This window comes from Suricata suricatta, chromosome 4, assembly GCF_006229205.1.
Source record: "Suricata suricatta isolate VVHF042 chromosome 4, meerkat_22Aug2017_6uvM2_HiC, whole genome shotgun sequence".
Classification (NCBI taxonomy): domain Eukaryota; kingdom Metazoa; phylum Chordata; class Mammalia; order Carnivora; family Herpestidae; genus Suricata; species Suricata suricatta.
The window spans coordinates 70,042,262-70,053,739 of record NC_043703.1 but is presented as its reverse complement, the minus strand read 5'-3'; the positions used below and the strand labels follow the sequence as shown (position 1 = coordinate 70,053,739).

Below are 11,478 nucleotides of genomic sequence, written 5' to 3'. Positions count from 1 at the left end.
GGGGCGGTGGCCGGGGCGGGGCGATGGGCGGGGCGGGGCGTCTTCGCGCCCTGCGTCGGGACCTGGGGTTCCCCCGGCGGGCCGCCGGGGGGCGGTGCCTCCTGGAGCTTCCGCGCCAATCGGAGCCTGCGGCGCGACTGCATCCTCAGGTCCTCTGACAGCCGGACCGCGCGGGCCAGGGCTAGTGCCGCAGGCTGCGCAGTGCCATTCCGGCCGGAGCTGACACGGAGCTCGAGACAGGTGTTCCTTTTCCAGAAATGAAACTTCTGAGAGGCACTTCCAGGTTTTGTTTTGTTTTGTTCTTAATAAATCTTCATTTGTCATTGGATTGTTTTATTATTGCTGTTGCTGTAACTTACACGCACCCTTTACGAGAAGCCTGAACCTGCCTGGGTCCCTTAGCAGTAGGACAAGCACACCTGACCGGGTGGCTGGTCACAGCGCCGTACTTCCAGAGTTACTCTTCCGGAGAAGGCAAAAACTTGAGAACCGAACCCCACAGTGCTCATGTAATATTGTCTCTCTTTGCTGCAAAGAAAAAAAAAAACCCACCCACGCAAGAATCACAGTCTATAAAGATCCAGTAATCTGTGACACAGGAGACGTAAACGGGTCAGAGATTAATCTTGCCAGTCTCCTAACTTTGCAACAAAACAGAAAAACGATAGCAGTGTTCATGGCCTTTGGATCCTTTCCACACCTTCTAAACGCAACCCCTTCATTAAGAGTTTAATGAACACCCAGAAATGGGCTAATATTGGTAACACACTTAGAACAGTGTTTGGTGTCTTCCTAATGAGCAATCGGTGTGTAATGTTTAAAACAGTTTTCAGCTGTAAGGTGGTGAAATGATCCTCTGGGATTGCATTATGGACGTCTCCTGTGCTGGGGCTTTTCCTGAATCACACACAGCCTCCTTCACTTGCTGAGTATGCTTTCAAACGATGTCCCCTTCCCACAGAAGGAAGCCTGTGATTTGAGGACCACCTCTTTGCCTTTGCACCAGATCTGGCTTTGAATCTGAATCCTACCACTTCATTTGCTGTGTGGTCTTCTGCGAGCTATTCCACCTTTGTTTGGAGCATCTAAATGTTTATGTGTGTTTTTTTAACCTTATATTCTTATCAGAAGTCTATCCCTTAGTGTTTGAAATAGGATTGTGGGATTTTTTTTAAGACTCTTGACAGTAAAATTGAATTTAAAATACTATAGAGATGCCCAGCTGGGACAACACAGAGAGAGAACATAGAGTTAAGATGTGTTCATTCTGAAAGCAAGTGTTCTAGAACCCGATGGGTGTATGGGGAGAACTTAATGAAGGGGATTTTTAGCACTGTGCTCAGTTTAGCAATCCAACCCAGCCGCCTTTGTCATCAGGAGGACAATAGGAGACCCTCAATGACAAGGCCCATAAGCAAGCAACTTCCTGGCCAAAAGGATTCCTGGTGAACCAGGGGAAAAAATCATTATGCTCAAGGTTTCAGGGAAAAAGGGAAAAGCTTAAAAAAAAAAAAAACTGGTTGAATGCTTTAAGTAAAGCTACATTTGAGGTAGGTTAGGATTCACACAGCAGGGGCGCCTGTGTGGCTCAGTCGGTTAAGCGACCGACTTCAGCTCTGGTCATGATCTCACGGTACAGGGGTTCGAGCCCCACATCGGGCTCTGTGCTGACAGATCAGAACCCGGAGCCTGCTTCAGAGTCTGTCTCCCTCTCTCAGTGTCCCTCCCCCACTTATGTTCTGTTTCTCTCTGTCTCAGTAATAAACATTAAAAAAAATTTAAAAAAAAAAAGATTCACACAGCAGGTCCAGAGGAACCATGAGTGACAGGCAATCTTGATTAGAATCAAAGGCAAATAAGGCATAATTTCAGAGACCATTAACGAAAGGAGATGCTAGAATTTAGGCCCTGGAGAGCATCTTAGAAAGTTAAGCTTGACAGACCCGCTCCCAGCCTTCGCCCCAAAAACAGCATGGGGATATAGAATGTGCAGAATCAGACAGAGCTTTCAAATCTACCTCCACTTGCTGCTAGTTTGCCTAGGGAAATTGTGTTTGTCCTCTCTTGGCCTCAGTTTCCCCAATTTCAAAATAAGGATTTTACTACCTTCTGGATAGTCATAGCTTCATGGTGAGGATGAAAAATATGTATACAGGGGCGCCTGGGTGGCTCAGTCGGTTAAGCCTCCAACTTCAGCTCAGGTCAGATCTCATGTTCGTGGGTTCGAGCCCCACGTCAGGTTCTGTGCTGACAGCTAGCTCAGAGCCTGGAGCCTGCTTCCGGTTCTGTGTCTCCTTCTCTCTCTGCCCCTGCCCCTCTCATGCTCTGTCTCTCTCTGTATCAAAAATAAATAAAACATTAAAAAAAAAAGAAAAATATGTATACAGTATAGCTGGAGGGGGGCAAGAAAAATATGTCTAAGGGTAGAATGGGAAAGAGACCTCAGAAATAGGTCCACAAAATAGTCAACTAATCTTTGACAAAGGAGCAAAAGCAATCCAACAGAAAAGATAGTCTCTTCAATGAATGTTCCAATGTGCTAGAACAACTGGACAGCCACATGCCAAGAAAAAAAGAAAAAAAGAATCTAGACATAGACCTTACACCTTTCACAAAAATTAACTCAAAATAAATCATAGAAGAGGTATAAAATGCAAAGTGATAAAACTGCTAGAACATAACACAGGCGAAAATCTAAGTGTCCTTTAGGTTTAGTGATGACTTTTTATATACAATGCCAAAAGCACAATCCAAAGAAAAAATTGGTAAGTTGGACTTCATTAAAATTAAAACCCTCTGCTCTGTAAAAGACCCTGTTAAGAAAATGAAAAGACAAGCCATGGACTGGGAGAAAATCTTCGCAAAATACGTACCTGATAAAGTACTGGTTCCCCAAATATACAAAGAACTCTTAAAACTCAACAATGAGAAAACAACCGAGTTTAAAAACGGGCAAAAGATGTGAACAGACACCTCACTGAAGAAGATATACAGATGGCAAATAAGCATGTGAAAAGATATTTAACATTATATGTTGTTAGGGAACTGCAAATTAAAACAATGAGATACCATTGCACACCCATTGACTAGTGAAAACCCCAAATGCCAAACCACCAAGTGCCAGCAAGGGGCAACAGAAATCCCCATTCACTGCTGGTGGGAATGCAAAATGGTGCAGCTACTTTGGAAGACAGTTGGGCAATTCCTCCCAAAACTAAACATAGCCCTATGATACAGGCCAGTAATTGCATTCCTTGGTATTTACCCAAGTGAATTGTGTCTACACAAAATTTATAGCAGCTTTATTCATAATCGCTAAAGCTTGGAAACAACCAAGCTGCCCTTCAATAAGTGACTGGGTAAATAAACTATGGTATATCCAGTCAATGGAATACTACTTCCTGATAAAAAGAAATGAGCTAGCAAGGCACATTAAATGTATATTGCTAAGTAAAAGAAGCCAGTTGGAAAAAGCAATATGCTATATGATTCCAACTTCCGGAAATTGCAAAATTCTGGTGACAGTAATAAGATCATTAGTTGCCGAGGGCTTGCAGGGGGAAGAGGGGAAAGGGATGAATAGGTAAAGCACAGGGTATTTTTCGGGCAATAAAATTATTTTAAATGATACTGTAGTTGTGGTACATGTCATTATACATTTGTCAAAATCCACAGAATGTACAACACAAAGTTAACAATATAAACTATGAAATTTAGCTAATCATAAGAGTTTCAATAATGGCCCATCAACTGTAGCAAAAGTCCCACACTAATTCAAGATGGTAATAATAGGAAACACTGAGTGGGGGGGAAGGAGTATATAGTCCCCTCAATTTTTTTGTAAACAGTGTGTATCCATAAAAGTAAATTTATATAAATACCATATATTACATACAGTCTGATACTATATAGTATGGTTATATATATCACATATTATACATATAATAAGACTCTACAATTGATCCTTGAACAAAATAGGGGTTAGAGACCAAACTTCCTCCTCCCCTACCACTGCACCTCCACATTGTCTAAAATATGTGTATAGCTTTTGTCCCCCAAAAACTTAACTACGAATACCCTACTATTGACTAGAAGCCTTACTGATAATATAAACAGTCAATGAATGTATATTTTGTGTATTTTACAATATACAGTAAAAAGTAAGCTAGAGAAAATATAATGGAGAAAATCATAAGGAAGGGGAAATACAGTTTATGTGTACTGTAAAAAATCCATTATATGTGGACCTGCACTATTCAGACCTGTGTTGTTGAAGGATCACCTGTATATTATATATATTAATATGTAATATAATGAGGTATACAGATACATCTATATATGGAAAGCATCTGGTATAGGTCTACATTTAGAAAGTATTCATTTAATAATTATTATTAAGCAGATCCAGGAAACAGAGCTCCTCCTTCATTTGCTAGTGTTTCATGACTGTAATAGATACACGGTAAGGCTGCGGGCTCTGGAGTCAGAGAACATGGCTTCACATCCTGGCTCTGCAACCGCTTAGCTGCGTATACGGAGGCAAATTAATTCATCTTCTCTCAGTTTTGCTTTCCTTGTTTCTAAAATAAGGATTATGGTTCTAGTCATGAATAAATGATGATATTCACATGAAACATTTAGCACCAGAGCTGGCACCTAATGAAGGCACAGAAAACACTACTATTAACTTCAACAAGTAGACTGATTTGGGGGGGGTCAGGCAAAATGCTAAATTGGAGCATTTCATCTTCTATAATAAAGGACAGTCCTTACAACCAGACATTTCACAGGAAAAGGCAGTCCGTTGGCCCTGCAAGGACTGAGGGGTAAACTGTCACCTCCCGGGCTCCCTGGGGGCCCACGTGGGGAGGGGAAGGACACAGTTATCACTGCATTCTTCAGAGGACCTCTACTGTTACCTGGCCAGCTCCTTTCTGTTCTTCTGGAACCAGCATTATCTCCTTTTCTGGAAGGTTCTGCCCTTGTCCTTCCCAACCTCCCTGCTATTGTGTCTTCGACAGGAACTACCCTCTCACACAGCTCCGTCTCTGTCAGCATAGAAATGTTGTTGGGGTTGGGAGGCCCCTGATCCAAGCCGATCATTACTCCCTGGCTACAGTGAGGACCCACAGCATGGGGCTGGATGACCTGAATTGAGATCACCAGCCCAAGCCCTTGAGGAATTGGAAGAAAGCTAAGTCTCTTTCGTCCCTATCAGCAGAGCTAGACAGGTGTCAGCCAGGTGCCACAGTGGCCACAACAGCTGTGTGGAATCAGCCAGTTTGAGATGATGAAGTGGACACAAAGAAGTCTAAGGTGAGGGATGAAGTGAGCGCTAATAGTGCACAAGTCCCCATTCCAGTGCTCACTGGGGCTGCCCATCTGGGTAAGAGCCAGAGAGATGCTCCTTTTTGCCAAAGCCATTGGTGTTGGGTCTCTGTCACTTATATCCAAAAGATTCCCAATTAATACAGTTTTTCTATCCTAGGGACTTTTCTACCCTGGGCCAGATGGAAAGAATTAGAAACACCTCGGCAAAATACTGCCCCTCCAGAGGAGACGGAGACATGCCTACCGCCCATTAGCCTTGGAAAGTTCAGCCTTTGGGCTTACAGGATCTGACTATTGGTTAGCTGGTAGAGAATGAAATCAGAACTCAGCAGAATTTTCAGGAGACCTTTGAAACCAGCTGTAGGCACCACTGTGTCCTGGTAGAAAGCACTTTTTCTCGACCACAAAGACAGCGTGCTCCCCCACAAGCAGAAGCATTATCTTTCGTACAATGCACATCTTGTAAGAATATGCAGCTGTAAGAAAATGGTGAGGGATGCCCCCAAAGGTTTATGCCCAGATATATTTATCTTATGACAATAGCAAAAGAAGAAAATTCATAAACGTCCAAACATAAAGAACTGGTTAAATACATTCAGTTCCTTTTATAAAATGAGGTAGAATATCAAGCTGCCATTAAGTATCATGTTTTCAATTAGCAGTTAATGGTGTGGTAAGTACTCAGATTATGAGAATGGAAGAGAATGTGTTTGTCTGCAAAATTGTATATGTACACACATACACATATATTCACATATGTAAACATGTTATACATACATATTATATATAATCAAACTGGAAACATAAAAGTGTGGTCCCCAGAAGGAGTTTTAATTGTTACCTCAATATCCCACATTGAAAATTTCAACAAGCACAATAGATGTTATTAAAAATCAGAATCGTAGCCCAAACATAAGACAAAATTCTGCCTCCAGGCCCATCTCCCCCCAAAATCTAGAAAGTCAAAGAACACACATGCCTTCATCCTCAACTCTCACTGATCTCTGTGGTGTGTCTAGAAACCGTGTGGGCCTGCCATTCGAAAATTAACAAGCTTTGCAGGCATTTAGTGCCAGGGACCCAACCAGAAAACCAGAGTGTGACCTCTGAAACACTGATGATGCCCTATCTTCTCCAAACATATTAAAAAATATATATTGAAATAAGTATGAGGAAATCCAACCATTTCCATGTTTTTCTCCTACTGCTGTGATTCCCTTCAATTTTTTCCTTTAGCATCACATTTTCTCTCTCCTTTTTAAAATATTTATTTGTTTTTGAAAGACAGAGAGAGACAGATCATGAGCAGGGCAGGGGCAGAGAGAGAGAGACACACACAGAATCCGAAGCGGGCTCCAGGCTCTGAACTGTCAGCACAGAGCCCAAGGCGGGGCTCAAACCCATGAACTGTGAGATCATGACCTGAGCCGAAGTTGGACACTCAATCGACTGAGCCACCCAGGCTCCCCAACATCACATTTTTTCAAATGACGACCTTTTGGAGTCCCTGTTTAACAAGAGCCCTAGGCTTGGGCTTGCTTTGCCAGGCCAGCCCTCCAGTACTGACGTAAGCGCTAATCTGAGCCCTGGCGGAGGTCACCACTGAGAGAGGAATCCTCTTCACTCAGGCTCCCAGTTTAAATTTGCTCCAAATGTGGAGGCCATTGGGTGCATACTTCCTATTGGGTTTCTACAGTGTTTGGAAGTTGTTTCATACTCCATGAAAAAGTTTTTAGCTAATTTTCCATACTTTCCATACAAGATACCTTTTGACATCTAAACTTGGGGAAAACATGAGGGCATTCTGGATTAGGCAGTGTGTTATGGACAAATTGTGCCCCCGCCCTAAAATTCTTGGGCTGAAACCCTAACCTACAAATCCTTAGAATTTGGATTGTGACCATATTTGGAGATGGGCCTTTAAAGAGGTGATTAAAGTAAATGAGGTCCTAATTCAACATGACTGGTATCTGTATAAGAAAAGGAGATTAGGGAATACAGAGAGACATCAAGAAAGTGTGAGCCCAGAGGAGGGGCCATTTAAGGACACAGTGAGAAAATGGCCATCTACAAGCTTCAAAAGAAATTAAACTTGGACCCAAGTCATGTGTCAGCCAAAGATGGCTGCACTCAAGCTAGTTACGCAAAGATTGGAGTGAGCCACAGAGTGGCCGAGGAAGACCACCGGAGGCGCCGACTCCTGCGAGGAGAGCATAAGGCCAAAGATGGAAAATCATGAACCAGGTGATAGTGTCGAGGAAAACTTAATCTTCTGTATCACAACAAGAAAACTTAACCAACTCTCCAAAGCAGAAAGGAATCTACTTGAACATGGAAGAACATAGACTGGACATAATGCTGCTTTCTGTGGTCGAATAGCTAATAGTCTTTTGTGACCATCTCAAATGTGACACAGGCTGTAGCTGCTGGCTTACCAATGGCAGCGATCCTTTTTCTGACTGAGCACACATCTTGCGAAGCTTTTATAAATCGACCTTTGAATACAGGGGATTTGAGTTGTGAAGTCTATACCACAACAGGGGGAACTGGTTGGTCTTGTGTTTGGTGGTCTGTAGTCAATTTTCCTGGCTATACCTGTGAATGGAGGCCTAGCAGCCAGGTATGAGTCAGCCCCTCTAGCAGAAAAAGGAAACAACTCACTGGATTAGAATTTCTAAGCCTGTCTTTAGAAATATGATATTTCTCATTTTGCTCCAGACTTTGTTTGCAGCATACCCTGGATCTAGACACTATAGACGAGTCATAATGCCTCTTCAGTTACCTGAACCTGGCCTACAAATTTAGTGACGGTTAAACACATGTGTACACAAAAATAAAATTGTCATGTATGGGAAAAAAAGAAAAGAAAGGGGGCACATGGGTGGCTTAATCTGTTGAGTGTGTGACTTCAGCTCACGTCATGATCTTGCAATCTGTGAGTTCAAGTCCCACATCAGGCTCTATGCTGACAGCTCAGAGCCTGGAACCTGCTTCGAATTCTGTGCCTCCCTTTCTCTCTGCCCCTCCCCCTCTCATGCTCTGTCGCTCTCTCGCTTTCTCAAAAAAATAAATAAGCATTAAAAAAAAGAAAGAAAATTTTAAAAAAGAGAAAGAAAAAACCAAACCTTCTTTGACCATAGACTCCCAGGCTCCAGAACTGTGAGAGAATAAATCTCTGCTGTTGAAGCCATCCAGCCCATGGTATTTCATTATGGCAGTCCTAGTAAATTAATATATAGTGGAAGTCATATTTTATTTTATTTTTTTTAAGTTTGCCTATTTTGAGAGAGAGAGAGACAAAGACAGAGAAACAGAAAGAGAGCAAGCAGGGGAGGAGCAGAAAAGAGAAGGAAGAGAGGGAGAATCCCAAGCAGGCTCCACACTGTCAGCACAGAGTCCAATGAGGGGCTGCACCTCATGAACCGTGACGTCATGACCAGAACTGAAATCAAGAGTTGAATGCTCAGTCGACTGAACCACCCAAGTGCCCCAGTGGAAATCATAGTTTAAAAGGAGATTGACTGTCAGAGCTGAAAAAGATATGACCTAAGCCAACCTGAGCAAATCGCTGGTTTTACAGAAGCAGGGGGTCCCTGTGGCCAGGGGACTGAATAGAGGCAGAGCAGGGAGGTACTGTATGGTCCCCGTGGCCCACAATTGCTCTCTCCCACTTGGCTTCCTGGCCCAAGGTGGATGACGGGTAAACCTTCCAGATTCTCCACGTCCTCTTTGTCTATATAATTCGCCGTCTCATAGCTGTGCAGCCCACACAAGCAGCCCCTTTGCTCTCAGCTGATGCGAGGGCTATGCTACGAGCTTCAGAAACTGTGACTTCACTGCTAATCAACTTGTGACTTTGATCAAGTTATTCAATGTCTCAGGGTTTCCTCAAACGAGGGCAACGCTGTCTATCCTTGACTGACTGCTGGGAGGACTGAAAGAGATAACGTGGGTAAGGCGGGCGGTGGTCAGCCAACACCAGCTCACTCCTACCCAGTGTTCTCTCCTCTGTCCTACTATTCCTTCCTCTTGCCTTCTGACCTGAAGAGGTCATGTACCCTGGTATCCAGATTTCTGACTCTCTTCCACTTCCCTTTCCACCAGTCTCCTCAGGCAGTGAAAGTCTCCCTATAGATCTTAGGGTTCTGCATGGCACCTGAAAGCAGCTCACCAGATCGTCACTGTGAGGCTTAGCTAATTTCTGCAGGAATTTGATTAGGCAGAAGCCGTATCTTTCTTTGGATTTCGAGGAAGGCGTGCTGTTGGGTGATATACCAGTTTCAGACAAACCTAGCACAGTGTGATTCTTGCACTCTGGAAATGTTTATTGCTGATAAGGCTTTCTGGCCGCATGAAGATAGAAAAAGTATGAGATCTCAAACACCCACACGCCCCAGAAGTCTCTACTTGATAAAGCAAAAGTGGAACCTTTACACAAAGACATTTTGAGCTTCTAAAACAGCTTTCCCATATCCCCAGCCGTGAACTACGCTCACCTCATGACCTTGGAATTAGGTCTCTAGGTTTGCATCTCAGACTGTTCCACCTGCGAGAGTGGGCGATCAGGACAACGAGCCCGGCGCAGTGGCTGGGAACACAGGGTGGTAGAGACAGAGTTACTTGTGGAACTTTCTGTAGGTAATTGAGCTCTCCAGGACTTCATTCCCCCCTCTAAAAACAATTGGAAAGCGAATGAGCTGCTGTAAGAGTTGAGATAAAGCCTGAAAGGCCCCTATGCAGTGCCCGGCATATAATAATAATGACCCCATAAAGGCTACCCATCATTATTATTACTATCATCGATATCTTTCACTTAACACGTGCTTCACTGATAAAGGGAAATACAGTGGAATACCCTGATTCATGCCTGGTTATTTTATTCTCTGACTGCTAAGAGGCTGAGTGGAGAAAAAAGTGGCGCTTAGTGGAGACAGCGACCTGTTATAAAATGAAAGACATCTGGAAATGTTGCCAACGGTTTGGATCTGTGTCCAGAACAGGAACAGTTCTCCTATGTGGGGAAAGGGAGAGGGGAGCACAGGGGATGAAAGTACCAGCAACTTCAAGACCAAGCAAAAGATTAAAAATTAATTAGGTTGAGTGACTCCCTAAGATTAGCCCATTTGCCAAATAAAATCACACAACTGCCATAGGCAACCACACAATTGCTACAATGTTGTTAAAACCATTGGAAATAATGGGCCACCCATGTTGACCCTTCCCCAAAAGACCAATTTAGATAGAAGTGTGGTTTTTGGTAAGAGCGCTGGACCAAAGTTCTGGATGTGACTAGGGAATTTAATGTCATTTATCATCCAGATCCTTAGTCACTGAATAGGCATATCAGTCTCTAGAAACAAAGGTCTAAAAGAATGTTAAAGGAAGTGGAGAAACAGGGATGCTAAAGTCCCAATTCGCTCACGTCCACTACCAAGTCTGCTTCTCAGAGGCACTTCCCCACCTGGAACAGCTCCCCTCCCAACTGACTTACCTAACACTCTACTCATTTACTCCCTATGGGGCTTTGAGGATGTTACTTAACTTCTCTGTGCCTCAATTTCATTTCCTCTGAAATGGACAGAACTATCATTCCTGCTTCAGCATGGGATGAATATTAAATGAAAATACATGAGAGGTGACTGACACATAGCAAGCATGCAATCAATGTTAGCTATTGTTACAAGAATTGTTATTCATCCTTCACATGTCCATTTCCTCCAATAAACCTTTCTCGATGCTCTTAATGGGTACCCATGTTATCTTCAGGGACTGCCAAGAAATGTTCATGAGTCTACCTCACAGGGGCACCGGGTGGCTCAGTTGGTCCAACTCTTGATTTCAGCTCAGGTTGTGATCCCAGGAGAGATTGAGGGATTGAGCCCCATGTCAGGCCTTGTGCTGGGCATGGAGTCTATTTGGGTTTCTCTCCCTTTCTCTCTGTCCCTCCCTGCTGGTGCTCTCTCTCTTTTCTCCCTCTCTCAGAAAAAAAAAAAGTACATCTCACAGATTCTTAGTGCATTCTCAGGATATACGCACAAACAAGACCTGCCATGAATAAAATCTCAAAATTCTGGGCACAATTATTGATACAGCGGTAGGCATGAACCAAAACAAACAAAAAACAAAAAAAACCTTCTTTGAATAATT

At 43.3% G+C, this 11,478-nt stretch overlaps 1 pseudogene; it reads left to right on the top strand.

Annotated features, from left to right (window-relative positions):
* The first annotated feature begins 7,556 nt into the window (after positions 1-7,556).
* On the top strand, positions 7,557-8,136 carry LOC115289276 (annotated as a pseudogene).
* The last annotated feature ends 3,342 nt before the right edge of the window (positions 8,137-11,478 follow it).